Source organism: Ursus arctos, unplaced genomic scaffold (assembly GCF_023065955.2).
Source record: "Ursus arctos isolate Adak ecotype North America unplaced genomic scaffold, UrsArc2.0 scaffold_26, whole genome shotgun sequence".
In the NCBI taxonomy this organism is placed as follows: domain Eukaryota; kingdom Metazoa; phylum Chordata; class Mammalia; order Carnivora; family Ursidae; genus Ursus; species Ursus arctos.
Genome location: NW_026622941.1, coordinates 20,277,327 through 20,298,992, shown reverse-complemented (window position 1 = coordinate 20,298,992; position 21,666 = coordinate 20,277,327).

The following is a 21,666-nucleotide window of genomic DNA, read 5'->3' as shown; positions in this document are numbered from 1 at the left end:
TTGGAAGTTTTGCATGTCCGTCCACGCCCTCCTCCCTATGTGGCATAATGCTAGTGCAGGGCAACTGGGAAGGAATTCCCCATAGCAGGGCTTTTCCCTCTGGACAAAACAAAGAAGTAAACCATGCATCCAAAGTTCTGTAGTCTGAGGTCTGCCTAATGGACTGATTTCTGTCTCTCCTGACTCCAAATGCTGACTGGACAGGTGGTATAATTTGGAAACTTCTGGAAACAGGCTTATACCCAGGCACATTAGAGCGCAGTTCCACATGCAAATGTCAAAGGGAGCAGGCACTCAAAAAATGTTTGAGAGGTCCTGGAACCCCTAGTCAGGCTACGCAAAGACTAGGAGGAGTGGTTTTTTCAAATCCCCAAATCTCAGCAAAAGATTAGGTAGCATACAAAAAAAGTCCTGTGAGGAAGCAACAGGTAGAGGCAAGAAAACCAAGAAAGACAATCAAGGGCGGAAAATAACAGAAAGGCAACCAGGTAATTAGAAAGTCTAGAACAGTCCTCATTCTCTAGCTCCTCACTAGCACCCAAAACTCATTATTAACTGGCCCCTAAAGACTCTCACCTTTCTATTATCTTCCTTCCAGGACACTCTGCACCAGGATACTGGAACTACCATCATGGCTTTTAGTTTAAGGAAGCCCCATTTCTCTGTCTGGCATTGGGAAGTGTGGAAAAAGTTGCTCAAACCTCAGCAGAGAGAGAAAAGTCTGGCAGGTATTCAAAGTATAAAATCCAAATGCATATTCCCAAACAAACACTATTATTCTCAGAAATTAAATTTCGTAATATTGATAGTACTCTCTTATACTTCAGGTAGCTTATGAGATGCAGAAGATTGCTATTGATGTCCTGCCCAGATCCCTGGAAGAGAATACCCATTCTTCATCTATTGTGAACTTACTGCTAAGAGCTCACCACTACACCTTTCTCCCAGAATTGCCATGGTCTGACAGGAACTACCTTGTTTGGGAATACCTGGAAAGTTACAACCTCCCTCTTTAGGGGTAGCCTGTGGCCAATAACTGACTAATTAGGGGTACAAAAGCCCAGCCCTTACCTCAATTTGGCACAGTACTGTGGCACATTTTAAACTCTAGAGCTCTTCATGGGATTGATGAGGTCAAGCTTTAGCTAAAGATTTTTGCTTGGCTCTTCTCCCTGCCGTATCCTGCTTCCTTCAATTTTTTACAGGTTTTTCTTCTGAGAGAACTCCCTCAATAACCTGCAAAGGAATCCCAGGATCTGGCTCTGCTTCTAGGGAAACAAACCCAAGACATGGGGAAAATAGATTTTTTTATGAATAAGCCTAAGAACCTAATTAGCATATAGGTTTTTAATAGAAAAATGCATTTCAATTCAAATAACCAACTCACAAATATATTTTCTGAAGTAAGACTGATCAATGAATCTATGACTAACTATATATTAAAAAACATATTCTTTCCCAAATTGTCCTATAAAATAAATATGGTAAACATATGCAAAGAAATGACTAAAGTCTTCTGCTTCTGAGTAATCACAGACATAATTAAAACTACCCTCTTGCTGGGGTATCTGGGTGGCTCAGATCATGATCTCAGGGTCCTAGGATGGAGCCCTGCATCAGGCTCCTTGCTCAGCAGGGACTCTGCTTGTTCCTCTCCCTCTGCTCCTCCCCCACCGACTCTCATGCTCTCTCTTAAATAAATAAATAAATAAATAAATAAATAAATAAAATCTTTAAAAAATAACAAAACTACCTTCTCACTGAGGACAATAAAAAAAATTGACAAAATATATTTTTTAATTCTGCTTGAAAGCATCAGAGAGTTAATAAAGTAGTAAAAAATTATGAGATGAAATCCATGAAAAGATGAGGCTTAGGAATATGAGCTAGAATTTAAGGCTACTTTTCTCCTGGAAGAATTCACCAATTCTATGCAGGTGAAGACAAAGTGATGATGCACAAGGAGACAAGAGGACATGAACAAGCCAGCAGAAACAATAGACAACTGAAGTAGACCCACAAGAGCTCCAGTATGTAAGTTATCAGAGAAGTACTTTAAAACAAAAGTACTCGGGGCGCCTGGGTGGCACAGCGGTTAAGCGTCTGCCTTCAGCTCAGGGTGTGATCCCGGTGTTGTGGGATCAAGCCCCACATCAGGCTCTTCCACTAGGAGCCTACTTCTTCCTCTCCCACTCCCCCTGCTTGTGTTCCCTCTCTCGCTGGTTGTCTCTATCTCTGTCGAATAAATAAATTAAATCTTTAAAAATAAATAAATAAATAAAAATAAAACAAAAGTACTCATTAGGTTCAAGGAAATGATGAGATTAAAAATTGTAGCCGTGAATTGGAAGTCAACATATATAATAGCAGATTAGAACTCAATGGTTAACACAATTAAACAGTATGGCAGCAGGTAAGAAAGAGGAGAGAATTACTGAACTGAAAGATACCAGAAGTTAAAAACCATAAATCCATAATGAAGCATGAAGAGAAAAATGGGCAGAAAACCTAAAAGAGAAGGTAAAAGACATAAAGAATAGAGTAAGAATCTCATAATCACAATACTTATATTTGGAGTCCCTGAAGAAGATGAAAAAGAAAAGCATTATTTGAAAACAGAAGGGCTGAAAGCGTCGCAAAACTAATAAAACCAGATTGTAGAATCTCTTACAAATTCAGAGAATTAATAAACCAGATTTCTAAGGATAAATTTGTGAAATGTAAACATACTTCTGGAGTGCCTGGGTGGCTCAGTCAGTTAAGTGGAACTCTTGACTGCAGCTCAGGTCATGATCTCAGGATTCTGGCATGGAGCCCATGGATGGGCTCTGTGCTCAGCAGGGAGCCTGCTTGAGATTCTCTCTCTCCCTCTGCCCCTCCCCACTGGCATGCACACACACACTCTCTCTCTCTAAAATAAATAAATAAAACTTTAAAAAATAAGTAAAACAATAAACATACTTTTAAAAATATTATATGTAAAACATATATATATATATATACTATCTGTGGAATTGAAATAATATCACTCACAGGATTGTTATAAGATCAAATGTGGTAACATAGACATGCTCTAGAAATTAATTATGATCTCAAGTGTTTTATTTTAGTGACAGTTCCAACTTTTTTTATTCACTAGGAGCTAAAAATCCCAAGAAAGCCTTTATTTTAAATAACAGTCTTAAAAATGTTATATTAAAAAATAAAGCTCCATTTAACTAATAGATTTGATGCATAGCAAACACTCTTAATAATGAGTTATAACTTATTAATTATTCTCCCTCTTGGCCTTTATAGTTTTTGAGTATAATATTTATCAATCTTAAGAAGTTGCTGGAATAATTTGGAATTACTGGAGCCAAGTGGGGTTTTTGGCATCAAGAAAGGAATGTGGAAGGAAACCAGCAAGCCAAACGTATGACTGAAATTCAATAGTCTTTAAATGACTGTGGTATGGGATCAATATTTGTTTATATGCGTGTGAAGATACAGATCATGAAAGTTCCAAGGTTTATGTGATGCCCAAATAAGTCTTTTTTAAAAATCCATATCTGATTTAAAAAAAACAACAACATTATTAGATAATTACAGCACATTTACAATGCCAGGAAGTTGGAAAAATAGAAAACTTGAAGCTAGCTCATAAACATTTTAATGACCAAAAAGAGTTATTTTCACCTACAGATATTGATTAGATTCCAGAAGAGGAGAGAGTATTCAGCCAAGTTTACTATCCTCACATGACCTATCTTGGCTGTTTATCTTTTTTGCCCTCTGCTGAAGTTCAAATCAAGACTTTCATGTTCAAAAAGGAGGATAATTTACTACGCGAATTAAAGGACCCGGCTTCCAGAGCCAAATGAGCAAGGAGTACCACAAACATTTTGATTTCTTCTGGGATGGAAGAAGAATTTTCTGGAATCTTTAAGTGATTGGCAACATACTTTATACGGCACACATAATCCCGTTGCTCTTAAAGTTGCCATGTCTTGTTTGATAGTCACAGATATAAATGATAGTTGTGTGTTAATGAATGATATCTTTATATTTCACTGTTCTTAAATATACTTCAATATATAGGAAGAATAAAGAAGTTATTAGTAGCAGAGCTTTATGCCTTTGGAAATATGAATCAATAATTCTGAATTCCAAAGACTGCATAAAACTAATTGGCCTGGGGGCACCTGGGTGGCTCAGCTGGTTAGATGTCTGACTCTTAATTTGGGCTCAGGTCATGATTTGACCTGAGGTCCTGGGATCGAGCCCAGTAACGGGCTCTGCGCTCAGCGTCGAGTCCACCTGAGGTTGTCTCTCTCTCTCTCCTTCAGCCCCTCCCCCTGACTCACTCTCTCTAAAAACTAAACAAAATTTTTTAAAAAAAGAAAAAAACTAACTGCCTGACCTTTAATGAAACTGAATTCTTGTTTAAGCAACAGAAGTTTTATTACGTGGAGGTAGCCCAGGCATTAATCATTAAACAGAATCAATAGAGAAAGATAGTAACTGCTTATCCCCAGATTTCTATATCATAAAGACTTTATTTGTGAAAAGCTAGTTGATAAAAAAATGACTCTTGAAATCTTCCAAATCGAAGAGCTTTTTGAAAATGTTTCCAGAATGGTTCGCACTTGGTTATGTAGAGGAGCTGTGATTTTTTTTTAATCTGCATATAAATCTCAAAATTCATCCTATTATTGATGAAAATATGGGAATGAGAACAAGTGCACCACACGGAAAACTGTCTAGACAAGAATGTTAGGGGCTACGACTAAAATAATTTATTATTATTGAGAGCCAACAGCATGTTTAGCATTGGGCAAGACATCCAGAGAATAAGATCCCAGTCACTGAACTCACAATTTAAGCCAGATACACAAACAACCAAATCACAAATCACAGCAGCTAAGAAAATGGTATATATTTCACAGGTGTGTATTTTGATGTTGATTCATTTTCTAAGCAATAAAAAAATGAAGAGATACTAGAAATAATCATAAAGATTGTTGATGAATATTATTAGTCCAGTCCCAGAATTAGCCACCTGACTGATTTTTGAAAGCAGATTTTTGACATTTAACAATCATGGGAATGCATATTTTTAGCAGCAGTATTTATAAAACATTTTATCCCATGATATTATGAAAAGCAAATTTATGCTTAGCATAATTCCTAAGCATAATTTTTTGTGTGCATAAATTTACTAATTTCCACTTTCCATTCCTTCTTGCCTTCATGATCACTGGCTTTGTCTGGTGCATAGGAATAGTGAGCCAGTAAGATTAAATTTTCCTTGTCTTTTTTCCTTTTAGAGTAAATCTGTATATGCAATCATATGGATATAAATGTCACCCCAGCTCAAGAAACCAGGAAACCAAAAACCTCAAATATTTTTCTTGTCACTTTTCCAAAGGATGTTAAAAGTTTGACAAATAGTCCGCTTTGTGATTAGAAACTTACGCTAGCATACAGTTCATAAATGTTCTTTCTTTAACCCGCTGTGGTAATTAGGTGGTATTTAGGCTTTAACCAAAATACAACATCTCTGGATCTTTGTCTCCTCCTCTGTTAAATGAAGGAAATGCCCAGTTCTCGTGAGAATTAAACCAGTTAATATATGTAAAATGCAATAATAGGCGATCTTTAGTAAACAATAACTGTGAGTCTTATTATCTAATACCATATTTATTTAAATACTATAATCATCAAGTCTCCACATTGTCCAAGTTTATCGTGCTAGAAAAACATAATGAAAAATAGAGCTGACAGATATGTTTTAAAATTACCTACAATGAAACCCCAAGGAAATTAGAGCATTTGCTTTATGTTTGGTGGAAAATAAAGCATAAGAATTAGAGGGAACTCCATGAGAGGCAATTCTTTCATTTAGAAGTTATTCAATAAAAAAGGCGTAGCTGTTGAACAGGAGTTAATACAGGTTTTGTGGGTCTTCAAGCTTATACAATTTGAGGTTCTCTTTAAGATAATATATATAATTAGGGTGCCTGAGTGGCTCAGTCAGTTAAGCACCTGCCTTCGGCTCAGGTCATGATGCCAGAGTCCTGGGATCAAGTCCCACATTAGGCTCCCTACTCAGCGGGAGTCTGCTTCTCTGCCCCTCCCCTGGCTGGTGCATGCTCTCTCTCTCTTTCTCTCTCTCTCTCTCTCTCTCTCTCTCTCGCTTGCTCACTCTCTCAAATGAATAAATAAAATCTTTGAAAAAAGATAATATATATATTATATGTACTATATTACAATAATACAATATATAAATATATATTTAATATGCAATTAAGTACCTTGATGTAGATGGGATCCAGGTACATAAGGATCACAGAAACTTTTTTTGTTCTCTCCAAAATTTTATTTATTTTTTAATTTAAATTCAATTAACATATGGTATATTATTAGTATCAGAGGTAGAGTTCAGTGATTCATCAGTCTTATATAACACCCAGTGCCCATTACATCATGTGGCCTCTTTAATGTCCATCACCCAGTTTCCCCATCCTTCCACCCCCCCCCAGGAACCCTCAGTTTGTTCCCTAGAGTTAAGAGTCTCTTATGGTTTGTCTCCCTCTCTGATTTCATCTTGTTTCATTTTTCTGTTCCTTCCCCTTTAATCCTCTGTTTTGTTTCTTAAATTCCACAGATGAGTGAAAGCATATGATAATTCTCTTTCTCTGATTGAGTTATTTCACTTAGCATAATACTCTCTAGTTCCATCCATGTCATTGCAAATGGCAAGGTTTCTTTTTTTTTTTTTTTTTTTTTTTTTTTTTTTTGATGACTGAGTAGTATTCAATTGTGTATATATACCACATCTTCTTTATCCGTTCATCTGTTGACAGACACCTGGGCTCTTTCTAAAGTTTGGCTATTGTGAACACTGCTGCTATAAACATTGGGGTGCAGTTGCCCCTTGGGATCACTACATTTATATCTTTGAGGTAAATACCCAGTATTGCGATTGCTGGGTCATAGGGTAGCTCTATTTTCAACTTTTTGAGGAACCTCCATATGCTTTCCAGAGTAGCTGTACCAGTTTGCATTCCCACCAACAGCGTAAGAGATGCAGCGAATTCCCATTTCTCTGCGTCCTTGCCAACATTTGTTGTTTCCTGACTTGTTAATTTTAGCCATTCTGACTGGTGTGAGGTGGTATCTCATCATGATTTTGATTTGTATTTCCCTGATGCCAAGTGACATTGAGCATCTTTTCATGTGTCTGTTGGCCATCTGGATGTCTTCTTTGGAGAAATGTCTGTTCATGTCCTCTGCCCATTTCTTGATTGGATTATTCCTTGGGTGTTGAGTTCGATAAGCTTTACAGATTTTGGATACTAGCTCTTCATCTGATAAGACATTTGCAAATTCTGCCGGTTGCCTTTTGGTTTTGTCAACTGTTTCCTTTGCTGAGGATTACAGAAACTTCCATTTCATTAGCTCTGTAGTGGATCGGCCCCTGCTGTGAGATAAGGTGAACGTCAGATCCTTGCAACAGTGGGGAGTAGAAATAAGAAATAAGGGTAAGGGCTAGTGCTTTGAAAAGGAGTTGTGGAAGTCAATTAAGATAAAGTCTCATTTACCTTGGAAACTGCAGGAACTAAGAAGTCCCATCTGTATGTTCAGAGAATGTAACATGGATACATACACACCATTAGAATAAGATCCTGTTAAGATCATGTTCTGTGAAAGGTGCTGCTTACCTGGTTCTATCCACCAAAGTATCCAGTATCGAGACAGGGTCGAAGTAGAGTGTACGCAGTCAAAATACACAAAATAATACCTGCACAGACTGTTTAATGCTGATTGCAAAAGGACTTGTCCGGGGTGTATTTGGTTATTTCATTCGACAAGTGCTTATTAGGAATTTACTATGTGGCAGGAACTGTTCTAGGCAATGAGACGCAATAGTAACAGAATAGATTTTTTTTTTAAAGATTTTATTTATTTATTTGACAGAGATAGAGACAGCCAGGTGAGAGAGGGAACACAAGCAGGGGGAGTGGGAGAGGAAGAAGCAGGCTCATAGCAGAGGAGCCTGATGCGGGGCTCGATCCCAGAACACCGGGATCACGCCCTGAGCCGAAGGCAGACGCTTAACCGCTGTACCACCCAGGCGTCCCAAAAGAATAGATTTTAAAACAAACAGGGCAAGCAAAAACCTTTTTGATGCTTACCTTCCATTCAGAGAACACAAAAAATAACACAAATAAGCAAATCTCATAGCACGTTTGTCGTGGGCTACGAAAAATAAAATAGGGAAGGGAAGAGGAGGGGTACGATTTTAAAGATCTGGGCCCAGAAAAGGCCTCACTGTGGGTGTAATAAAAGACTTGAAGGGGGAAAGATTTAAAGTAGCAAGTTCTGTGGCTCGCTGAAGAGCAGGAATTCCGGGAAGAGGAAACATCAAGTTCACACAGCCGAGAGCAGTGTCTGGCACACAGCAAGGGTTCAACAGTACCTATTCAGTAAAAAGGGAAAAGCGGGTTGGACTGATGAAGATGAGTTGGCGGAGGTGACACGGGAAGGAGAGCCACTGGCTTTTCCTTCCGATAGTGGGGACCTGCAGCGAAGGGCCGAAGAGAGCAGATGCCTCTGCTGCGGAGGCTACGGGGCTCGGCAGCGCCCCGGGGCCGCTGTGCGGTTGACGTGGGAAGGATCCCCTGAGCCCTCGGTCCTGTCCTGCCCACTGGGCACGGCGTTAACTTAGTCCTCTTCAGTACCAAAGTCTTGGCCTCCACGAAGAGCTCCAGTACTGCCCTCATCCCAGCAGCTCTAGGAGCCCAGGAGCTCTGACGCCCCGCATGCCCGCCAGTCCTTAGTTCCGACCTCGGCCATAGGGATCTCACTCGGTTGACCCGCTTCCCATGATCGTTCTCCGAGTCCACAGAAACGGCACGGCTGTTCTATGACGGGGTTGGGCATACAGCAGCCTTCCCCACCACCAGGACAAATAGAGCACTTGTTTTCTCCTCGTACCCAGCAAAATGATAAAGCAGATTCTACAGTCAGCTCAGTGAATTGAATCCGGAGGAGAAAGCTGTTGATGACCTAACAACTCACCTTCTGTGCTTCGCAAGGGCGAGGACACAGCTCTGAGGGGAATCCAGCGATTTACTGCATGCATGCACGCTGCGATCGTGCATTCAACTTCTAGTTGCAGTTCCGGAGTTAAACAGTTCATTTTCATTGGCGCACATAAACACTCAAGTCTATAAAATTTAGTAGTGTGAACAGTGCCAGGCTAAAAGCAGACTGGAAAGAATTTGCTTCTATATACAGCTGTAATAATTCGAGAGCCCGGAACGAGCTATGGGTTAGCCTATCATTTATTCTCCCATCCTACCACGATCCTTTCCTGCAGCCGTCCTGTAGCCATTCGTGCTTTCGCTTCCTTGACACAGATCCTGGCAACTAAAACTCTAAGTCTCCAATTTATTGAGCACTCGCTATGAGCCAGGCCCTGAAGGAAGGATGCTACACACGATGCCACATTTAAAATCACAATACCGGGACCCCTGGGTGGCTCAGCCGGTTAAGCGGTTGCCTTGGGCTCAGGTCATGATCCCAGCATCCTGGGATCAAGTCTGGCATCGGGAATCTTTGCTCAGTGAGGAGTCTGCCTCTCCCTCTGCCTGCTGCTCCCCGCCCCCCAAGCCCCGTTTGTGCTCTCTCTGTGACAAATAAATAAATAAAATCTTTAAAAATAAATAAATAAAATAAATCACCAATAACCCTGGGGAAAAAAGTACTAACTTTATTCTCCCTATTTTACAGCTATGAAAATTGAAGCTCAGATAAGGCAAGTAACTTGCTCAAGGTCACAGAGCTTATTAGTGTATAACCCAAGATTAAACCATAAAGCAATAGGCGGCTAGAGCTGGAAATTTTAACTATATTCTCCACATCTCCAAGTGTTAATCCTGGTAGGAGAGCAGGATCAGGCAAGAGGCAGGTAGTATCAGCCTGACAGTTACGCACAGCTTCCCAAGAGACCTCCCTGGGACAGACACTGTTATTTGGCTCCCTTTCTCCTCATGATGGAAGCCTGGTTTTGTTTGGGGTTAGAATATATCTAACTAAATATTTTTCATCATTCTTTGCAGCCAGAGCTGGCCACGTGACACATGGCCAGTAACATGTAAATTAAATTCTGTTTGGTGGTTCTGGGAAAGGTTGTGTTTCTCACCTTTCCCAGAAAGAAACAAGGGACTCACTTGACCCAAATCTTCCTTCCTCTTTTCTTCCTGCTCCCAATGTGAAAAAGAGGATAGTGGAATTTGCAGCTGCCACTTTAAACCCATAGGGGGAAATCCGAAACAAAACAAAACAAATCTTGGCAATGAAATTGAACTCTTGAACCCACATCAGACTACCTATTCCCAGACAACTTGTTATGAAAGGGAAATAAATCCTTATTTATTTTCGCTGTTGCTGACCGGGTCCTCCGTTACCTGTAAGCTGACCCAGGCCAGTGAAGCCCAGTTTCTTCTTGGGGCAGTGGTCTGGTGTGGTATCCCAAACACTTGCCATCAAGAGAAGCTTTAAATGTTCACAAGTTACAGAAGCAAGGCCCAGCTAAGTACTTCGAGGTCAGCCATTTCCTTACTTTATATAATGCATTGTGTTTCCTTTCTATCATTTGTTCATTCTCTTTTGTTTTCTGTGTCTATGTTTGTTTCCTCCACTCAATTTTATATTCCTTCCAGGACAGGGAAACACTCTGCATACACCAGGAATCGATAAACATGTTTACAATCAATCAAAGGGTAACTTGAACACCGAGACATGTTTTTGGTGGATTTCACTTTCTTTTTATGTTCAAGGCTTGCTTTCAAGTGGTCTATGTTTTTAAATAATAAAAGTACACATATAAGTTATATCAAATATTAGTGCTATCAAGTGACAGACTAATGTTAAAATCATACGATGGGGGCGCCCGGGTGGCTCAGTCGGTTAAGCATCTGCCTTCAGCTCAGGTTGTGATCCTGGGGTCCTGGGATTGAGCCCCCGCACCTGCTTCTCCCTCTCCCTCTGCCCTTCCCCCTGCTCGTGCTCTCTCGTGTGCTCTTTTTCTCTCTCAAATAAACAAAATGTTTTTTAAAAAATCACACGATGATCTCCAGCCTATCTCTGTCTGCCCTTGATTCTCATGCAACTAACTAAATCAAGGAATCTGTTGTAATTCGGCTTTTACGGAAGTCCCAATTAAAGAAGGACCATGCCCTGATGCAGTATTTTCAGGACAGCGAGGGTAGAGGTCTCAGTTCAGTTTAGTGAGAAGACACATTGTTTCCCAAAGTTACCAGAGCTCTCTTTCTGAAACCGTCCACTACACCCATCCTTGTGACATCAACAGAGAAATGAAATCACCTGAGGATGAAAATGGTTGTCCGACATGTGTGGTGTCATAACTTAAAGCCACGGTACTCCAGGCGTGGTCCCCAGATCAGCACCATCAGCAGCATCTGGGGACGTGTAGAAATTAAAATTCTCAGGCCCCAGCAATCTGTGTTTTCACAAGCCCTCTAGGGGACTGTGATCATACTAAAGTTTGGGAACCACTGCTTTTTACTAGATTAACAATGATAGAAGGGAATAACTGAAGTGCCTGGGAAGAATCTGGAAGAAGAAAGAGAGAAGAAATGGAAAAGAAGAAGGGAAAAGAAGTTGAGCATGATGTTCAATGGTGGGACATTTTTTATAATTATCCCACAAAGTTCTCTGTGATTATAGAAACTGGTGAAGGGTTTGAGTTCTGGGTACACGTTGACACAGGAGGAAGAGAGAAATTGTGCAATCAGAGGGAACAGGAGCAGCACCTGGGTGGCTCAGTGGTTAAGCGACCGACTCTTGGTTTTGGCTCAGGTCATGATCTAATGGATCCAGAGATGGAGCCCTAGACTCCATGCTCAGCAGGGAGTCTGCTTGAGATTCTCTCCCTCTGCCTCTCTCCCGACTCATGCTTGCACTCTCTCTCTCTTTCTCTTTCAAATAAATAAATTAATCTTAAAAAAAAAAAAAAGGCAGAGAGGTCAGGGAAGGCCCCACTGGTGCCTGAATTACACAAGTACACAAGGAATCTCCCTCAATTAGTTCTGCATGATGACATTTGACACAGAATCGACGTTTCTTGTAAATACTTGTCTGCTCCTGTCCTCCCATCTACCAGCCCCTGTACACGTGCCCCACCACCCTAGACACACAAACACGCAAAGCTTCCCAGATGTGGAAGAAGATCCATATTGCTTCAGAACTTCTTTAATTGGACTTTTATCAACTTCACTCCTTGCTCTCAGGTCTTGATGCAACATCCTGATATTGTTTTTTTCTCTCAGATCACTCATCCGATTCAAGGTCCTTCCTGGAAATGGATTTCCTGTTATCTTTAAGGAATCTTTGGAGAAAAATATCCTTTCAAAAGCAGTTGCTGCAATTCTTCTTCAAAATGGGATTTTCACCTTCCACTTACATGTAATTTTCTTTCTTTTTTTTTAAAAAGATTTTATTTATTTATTCGACAGAGATAGAGACAGCCAGAGAGAGAGGGAACACAAGCGGGGGGAGTGGGAGAGAAAGAAGCAGGCTCATAGTGGAAGAGCCTGATGTGGGGCTCGATCCCATAACGCCGGGATCACGCCCTGAGCCAAAGGCAGACGCTTAACCACTGTGCCACCCAGGTGCCCCACTTACATGTAATTTTCATTCTTGCATTGATTTGCGATTCTTTCCATCAAACCTGTGAGCTCCTTTATTTCAAGGTGTGATTTATCTTTGTGTCCTGATGACACATGTGCCTGGCACATAGTAAATACTTAGGACATGTGTGATGAACAAATGAATGATGTCATCAATAGATACTAACCTTTCCTAGGCCTCAGCTTCGCCCCCTCAACTCCAGCGCTGGAGACCTTCTCTTTGCTCCCCGAATCCACTCCCCACCCCCTCTACTCCCTTGCACTCTGACTTCTTGCTGGGTCTGGCCAGCGGAGAGCTGTGACAGAGACTGGAAGGAGAGAGGACAGTGAGGTCAGAGCTGCCTCGTTCCCTGCGGGATCACTTTGAATTGATTGTGGCCCTTGACTGAGGTCCCCGCTCCTTTCAAAGTGGCCTTCTGCATGCTCTTCTTCCCCATTCTAGTAAGTTCTTCCCCTCATTCCTTTGGGTTAAAGACTAGTAGTAATTCTGCGGACCCTCGCCAGGCTGACTGCACTTCCCTCTGTGGTTCCTCTCCACCCTGCCCAGACCCATTTTTAAACTACCCTCAAATGATGCTGATCTGAATGTGCCATCTGTCTCCCACTGGGACACGGATTCATGTAACTGCCAAACATAAAAATATTGGAAAACCTTACATAGCTTTAAATATTCACCAGCAACTGGGTTGTTTGCGGTATATGGTGTTTTTGCATAAATATGCTATTTTAAATATTTCGTAAGTATAATATTTTACATTGGAGGAGCTATAAAACTTACACTGTCCCTAGTCTCCTAAAGAGACAGTGCAGAGGGCCCTGAGCCAATCTGTGTCTGTCTGTAAAATGCTCTAGTAGAGCCAGAATGCCTGCCAATAACTTCATGCAAGCAAAGGATTTCAGAGAATGCACAAATATACATATAAAACATATTCCATTTGGTTTTCACATGCATGATACAACGTTTCCTGTGGGTGCCATATCTTTGATTTATTACTTTTGTTTTTTGGTTTGTTAGGATATTTACATTTTAAACCTTTCTTTGCAGAAACAAAACCACTTGTGGGACTTGAAAAAAATATACTTTGAAATCTATATATTTTTAAAAGCCCATCAGTGGTTCTGATTGGAAGCCGGAGTGGAGCCTCAGTACATATTATCACGGCATAGAGTTAGTAGGAAATATTTTTAGCTGTTTCATTTTTTAATATCCTTTTGTAAATGTAGTGCCACAGTCCGGAATTGTGGAGAAGACAACCCCCGGGAATCAGAGGCTCTCCCTTGTACTACTCCACTACTGCGATGCACGGCGTCATTAATTTGCCTGCACCTTGCTGTTCTCACTTGCAAAATGGAAGAGCCGAAGTAAATAATCTCTAGAGCTCTTTCCAGGTCTGCAGTTTTTCATCCTGGTGTCGTCAGGGGGAAAAAAAAAAAAAAGGAATACACGTCTTTTCAAAACTTAGTCTTCATAGCTATGCACGAACTAAATAGAACCCCAAGTGAATTGAAAACCTATGTACATTATTTTCCGAGTTAAAAAAAAACTCAACTGTGCCTCTTGACAAGTTCTCTAAATTATTCCTGCCTATAACTTCTGCTTCACTCACTATTACAACCCCAGCTAGCTTCATTATTTTGTGTCATTATGGAAACAACCCCTTCTCCAAATCTCAACCTCCAGCATGTCCTACGTGATGCCCTGTATGTGGAGTGAACATGAGTCCCCATACCACCTCCCCTGTGCCTTCCTTGGGCTCTGATACCCAGATCCATGCCTCAACATCTATGATCAACATGCTTCCCCAAGTCCCTCCATACCGCCTCCCTTGTTTTGTGATTTCAGTCTACGGAAGATCATCCTGTATCCAATCAGCCTCAGTCGGGTTGAACACCTGTGCATTTCTTATTTTGAACTTCTATGCCAAATATATATCCCCAAACATACCCAAGTGTAGCTCTTTTTCTGTGGCTACTGCTTCCTCCACAAAGCTGCCCTGGGTTAGATGAACTCCTCGGTGTGACCTTCAATGACAGTATGACCTCAGCGACTCCTCCTTCACTTGTACTGATTCATTCAACAAACGTTTGCTGGGCACCTGTTTGGAGGTAGTATGCTGTACCTTATCCCCAAATGCTCTTATCCTTTCACAAATGAATATTTAATCTTGTCTATTGTATAACCATTCATTACTCAGATGGATAAATAGCTTCTGTGCTTGCTTGCATCAGCATAAACCTGTGTGAATAAAGAAGCATGTCTGCTCCCTTTAGAATAGTCATGGCATGAACTGTCAGGGTCACATTGCTTGCTCTTGAAGGCATTCCAGGCTTTGAGAACCCTCCTGGCACGGGCCCAGGCACTAGTGAACACTGTGGGATGATGCTCAGATCTCTTGCTGTGATGAAAGACTTATTCCCCCTGCTGGGATTGCTGCCTCCAGACAGCTCTTAGGATCAGCTTCCCTAAACCATTGCCTCAACCAAGACGTCATCTTTCCAAGTCAAGTTCTCTTCAAGGATGGCCCATACCCGAAGACTGCTTGGCTTGGGACTAGAAAGGTCCCTCTCTCTCTCAACTCCACTCAGGGAAGCTGTGACACGTCCTTCAGAACTTCGCATAGGGTTGGCTGAGTCTTTTGCCGAGATTACCTTGAAGCGTGATTTTTTTCCTCTACCCGGTCTTGCTTCCTCACCTTCTCTTTCACAAGAATTGATCCTAAGAACCCCTCCTGCCTGCTGATCTCCATCCTAGAGTCTGTTTTCTCGGGCACATCAACCTACAACACACATAATGGATTAGAAAAGATTCCCACCATTAAATGAGTAGGAATACAGAGGGATAACCCACCGACAGCAAGACAAGATCTCCGCTTTCTACCTTCATTTTAGGTTTTTGAGGACAAAAATGAGATGCAAAGACTGTATGTGACATAAACAGAGCAAACTGATTCAGGAAGGTGCCTGTACTTTTCTAGTCATGGTAAATCCCATAAAGCCCACACTAAGTGAGGAGGCATAAACATTTATTGAGCAACTATTAAGTTCAAGGCATTTTATTCATATTATTTTATTCTGTCTTTACGGTTACTCCAAAAAAGTTAACATGTTCAGAGTGAAGGTAGTTTGCCAAATATCACACCATTAATAAGTTAGTTAGAAATGATAGGACTTGGACTACTGCAAAGGATACATGGATAGGAGTTTTTAGGTCTTAAAAATAGAGACAAAAATTTAACTTAAATTTCTCCTCTCTGCATGAGTCTTAAATACAAGATTTTAAAAAGATTTATACTCTCTGATTAAAGTGGAGACCAGTGTTGCCAAGTTTGCCTCTAAAAGCCATGTTGGAAGCTCCTACCAGTTCTCAGTCAGCTGCAGAGAAAAAGAATCCCTCTTGCTCTTTGTGATTTATATACTCAGCAGAACAAGACCTTTGCAGTCAAGTATTATCACTTTCTGATGATGGCAACACGTTATCTACCAAAAGCTGCTACTATTGGTACATATCGAGTAATGTAATGGAATACAAGATTTTGGTAATTGAGAGAAGAAAATAAAAGAAGACATTAAATCATTTCTTTTTTTAGATCAATATGTCACTTCTTTGGCTCCTTTTGTCAAAGACCACCACTCACTTCCGCCACCATAAGCTACTTAAACTCCCATGAGGGCCTGTTTAATTTATGGCCCAGAGAAATGTGTTAAGTATTAGAGAATTGTGCCAAGGGACTGCTTAACTGGGTTTTTGTTAACTGATCCGAAATTTTCTGGGCCTTTTACAAGATTTGAAAATTTCAAACTGAATTTGTACATGTTTTATAAGAGCCAGAAAAATCAAAGTGAAAGGCACCAGAGAGACCTTTGGAGTGAAGTCTCTTTCTCATGTAGACAGTTTAATTGTTTCATGTGAAACAACACCATGCTATTAAAGATTCTTTTGGAGAGCCTATTTCACCCATAAAGCAGTGGATTTCCTACGAGTATTGCAGTATGTTACCATTGGCTCTTCACCACTGGAAGGCTGCTGTTGGAATCCTGCAAAACTGGCTCTCTGTGATTAACTTGAGCAAAGATCACATTCAGCAAATTGTATGAAGGGACAATAGGTCATTGCTCGTAAAAAAAAAAAAAAAAATCCATTTCCCTAGATAGGTCTCTATCCTGGTGGCGTTCATGTCTTAAGTAACGTCAAGCCCTTATGGAGAACTCCATCTTCTTGGTTTTTTTCAGCTTCCTGCCAGCCTCTGTATCAGAGGAAATTAAATACCCGTCCTTGCAATCTTTATGTCCTATGTAAACAAAGTATCAGAAAAATTGTCACAACCCACAAAATGCCAATTTTTCTAACATCAGGAATTTTTGTCCTTTTCATCCATGACTTTGAATTCTTCTAATAGTAACATTGACTTGTAAAACTGCAAATGCCCTTGATTAAAGTGGCTAAAAATGATGAACAGTGATCGTGATCATTTAGTAAACATACGCTCACCTTCACTATAGGCCAGTTACCAATTTATGCAACTGGCACATGCATTATCTCAATAGCCCTAAAGGAATATTCAGAGAAGTTAAGTAAAAAGCAATACAACTAAAACGTAGTCTCATGCCTGACTCACTGTGATGTTAACCACTGACAGTACAACCTTGTCTGAGTGAAGCTAGAAGACAAGTGGTGACCTCTTTCCTTTCTCTCATTTCCAGAAGTGCTATTTACAATCCTTCCACAAGGCAAGAGAAGATGAGGAGCTTGATATAGTCATCTTTTATCTTACAGTGATTTTGAGAGAACTGAACCTGGCTTCAGCCTGGCAAAATTCTGGCCCACACCGGGCATGGTGTTTGCTGTCTTGTGATTTTATTTGATAGATAGATACATACACACATACATATGAGCACACACTCATACATTGCAAATTCTATATAACATATATAAAAATTACACATACGCATAAAAAGGCACACAAAAATTCTGTAACAAAGAAATATTACCTAAGCATTGATGGAGAAGATACAAAAATGTTCTCAATGGAGGAATTTAGTAAGGGAATTTATTAAGGGAATCCTGCCAGGATATTCATGTTCTGTCAAGAGTTGAAAGGTATATATTCTGATCCCATTGTACAAATGAGGAGGCTGAGGATAAAAGTTAAGTACCTGGCACATGGCCACATGGATATTAAAGCTAATCATCTAAACGAAAACACCCCCTCCAATTCTCAAACTGTCAACTTTCTTATCGTAACAACCTCATCATTTCCGGCTGATTTCCAACAGCTGTTTTTGTTATTGTTCTCGATGTTGTTTTCATTTCCTGCTCTCCATTTAAATAGAGATATTTTCAGAAAAAAAATCTGCCTTTCAGCCAAGATCAATTTGTCCTACTTTAATTCTCGCCAAATGATATAATATAGGGTCCACTCTGGCAATGGTCGCCAAATTATGCTGACATCAAAATCACCTAGGAATCTGGAAATACGTACTCATGGTATGTTCCTATCCCCAGACATTCTGATTTAATTAGCATGGGCTATGATGTGGGAATCCAGGTGTCCTAAAACCTCCCCAGGTGATTCTAATATGCAGCAAAATTTGGGAACCTCGTTCCACACATTTTTTCGTCTTTTCTTGGGCTGATCTCTGAAAATCTCAGCTCATGTCGTTGGACAATATTATTTCCTCTTTATTCCAGTTATTTGTGGCTCTTCAGGATCCTTCCTTCATTCCCTGAAGACATTAGCAATGGTCAGTCCAAAATGACTTATGCCGTAATGCTTGGTGGTTTTCCTATCCAGGTAGACAATCCCTCCATTCTCTTGTCCCTTCAGATTCTTGCCTCCTTCCTTGAATTGTGGTTGTCCTTACCGCTGCCTAACTCACCCCAGCACAATCATACTTTCCATGTGCTTTACCAATAACTGCTCTGTTCCCCAAGCTCAATTTCAAGTGCTCTCTCCAGCCACCACATCCTATCTTTTAAGATCATTTACTTTTCTCCCCGACCCCAACAATTTGGTACTCAACTTTGTTTGCACCTGTCTTTGGGCCTTCAATTTTTCTACTACCTCTTCACTGTCCCTTACTCATCTCATATCCTCACTCCCTTCCTATCCAGCTTAGATGCTAGAATCTATCAGTATTATTACCCCCTTACAAACACTCACCATTTTTCTCTCCATAGTAGTCCTCTGGCAAAATTCCAAACCTGGTTAAATACCACTCTGTATCTAGTTTTCATATGCACTAAAGGAGGAGAACAGAGCTGAGGAAAAACCAAAAAAACAAAAAGAATTCAACCCTGCTGACTGGTCTCACTTTAAAATGATGATCATTAACTTCAAGTAGGCCCTCAGTGCTGCCAGCCAGTTCTATTCATTTCTCTAGTTCGTTCACTGACCATTTTCCTAGGTCTTCACTCCGAGCTGATGACCTAGATTCTTATTCTGTTGAAAAATATGACTCAAATGACGAGAGAAGGTCCACGTGGGCCTACCGCAAAACCTATCACGCCATCTTTTTTGGATGCTTCTATACTTGATCTTCCCTCCTGTTCTACGGATGAACCTCCAGGGCTTTTAGGCCGCCTCTTCCACATGCACATGGAATTCTACTGCTCTCACTTGAGGAACTCTGTCAGGTTATATTCTCTTTTTAGAGATCATTACCATTAATAATTCCTGTTTAAAGAAAAAGATCAGGGTGCCTGGGTGGCTCAGTCAGTTAAGCATCTGCCTTCAGCTCAGGTCATGATCTGGGAGTCCTGGCATCAAGTCCTGGGATAGAGTCCTGGGATCAAGCCCCATTTTGGGCTCCCTGCTCAGCAGGGTGTCTGCTTCTCCCTCTCCCTCTCCTCCTCCCCCTGCTTGTGCTCTCTCTCTTGCTCATGCTCTGTCTCTCACTTGCTCACTCTCTCAAATAAATAAATAAAATCTTTTTAAAAATAAAAATCTTTAAAAAGAAAAAAAAAGAAAGAAAAAAATCCTCTCTTGACCCCTTAACCGCCTCTAATAACTGCTTCATTTCTGAGTGAATTTACTGAAAATCTTCTCACAAGACTACCCATCCTCACTCTCCATTTGCTCCACAGACACATCATTTCCCTGAATATCCTTTTTTTCTCTTGAGCCCACTCCAACTGGGCTATTGTCCCTATACTGAAACAACTCTCTACATGGTCTTACATGACCTCCACACTTCCAAATCAGAAGGTCAACTCCTAGTCTTCATCTTGACCTCAGAGGTCTTCGAGAGAAGGCATCACTCCTTCCATCTTCAATCAACTTCTTCACTTGGCTCCCAGGACGCCACAGTGTTTATGTTCCCTTCCTACCTGTCCAGCTGCATCTTCTCAGTCTCTTTTGATTCTTCCTCATCATCCCAAACATGAAACTTGGGAATCCTTGGATTGTTACACCTTTTTTTCTCTTTCTATATTTATTCTCAGGTCATCTCAATCTCATAATTTATGATCTCTATGCCCAAGTGATTCCCCAGTTTTTTTCTTCAGCCCAGGCTACTTCCTTGAACCCATCTCAGATATCTACCTGCCTACTTGATATGACCACTTGGATGCTAAAAGCCATCTCGAAACTTGTGTGTTCAAAAACAGACCCTTAGCAGCTGTGAGCAAGTGTTCATGAGGCCTACCTTGCTGAACCTGGACTCATAAAGAGAAAGGGCAGAAGAAGCAGATGCATTAGTCTGAAATGAAAGAGAAGGAAGATGAGGCAGGTAACGTGTCTTGAAGCTGATTAGAAGCCACAGAGTGAGATATGAGCTCACCATCACCTGCTGCTCTAGGAACCGCTTCCAATGTCTTCACATTGTCTATTGAAAGAAATTTCTTTTCTTTCTTTCATTTTTGTAAACTTCTATTTCTGATTTGTTGACCTAAAAATAAAAGGTCTGGAAAGAAAGAAAGAAGAAAGAAAGAAAGAAAGAAAGAAAGAAAGAAAGAAAGAAAGAAAGAAAGAAAGAAAGTGAGAAGGAAGGAAGGAAGGAAGGAAGGAAGGAAGGAAGAAGAGAAAAGAAAGAAAGAAAAGGGAAAGGAGGGGAAGAAAAGGAAAGGAAAGGAAAAAAGAAAAGAAAGAAACCTCGTTTTTTATTCCCTCCAACACACCCTGCTATTTCCCTAGTGGGTCCCCTCTCAGTAAATTACACTTTATTTCTTTCACTCGCTTGGAACAAAAATTGCAGCAGTTTTTCTCTCACACATCACATCCAGTCTGTCAGCTAATCCTGTTGGCTGCTCTAAATATGCATCTTGAGCCCAAGTGCTTATTACCGCCTTTACCACCACTATCCTGGTCCAAGCCACCATTGTCACTCACCTGGGATGTTGCAAATAGCATTCCAAATGAACTCGCTACTCCCACCACCATTCCCCTACAGTTTTCCCTCCACCTGCAGTGGGAAGTTTCCTTTTAAAATATAAGACACATTGGGGTGCCTGGGTGGCTCAGTCAGTTAAGCATCTGCCTTTGGCTCAGATCATGATCTCAAGGTCCTGGGATCAAGCTGCCGCATCAAGCCCAGCATGACATCAAGCCCATCACTGGGCTCCCCGCTTAGCGGGGAGCCTGTTTCTCCCTCTGCCCCTCCCCAGCTAATGCTCTCTCAAATAAATAAATAAATAAATAGTCTTTAAAAAATATATATATATATATATATATATATATATATGACACATCATGTCACTCTTCCACTTTGTACCTCCCAGTGATTTACTGTCTCACTCAGAGTAAAAGTAAAGTCATTATTTATCTTGTTTTACATTTTTATTTAAATTCCAGTTAGTTAACATGGAGTGCACTATTGGTTTCAGGAGTAGAATTTAGTGATTCATCAATTACATGTAACACCCAGAATCTGTATGGCTCTTTACAGAGATGTTGTAGTGGCAGATTGCTCCGAATACCATCAGAATCCCACCCCCACGAAACTCTCAAGTTGTGAGCTCAAAAGTAGA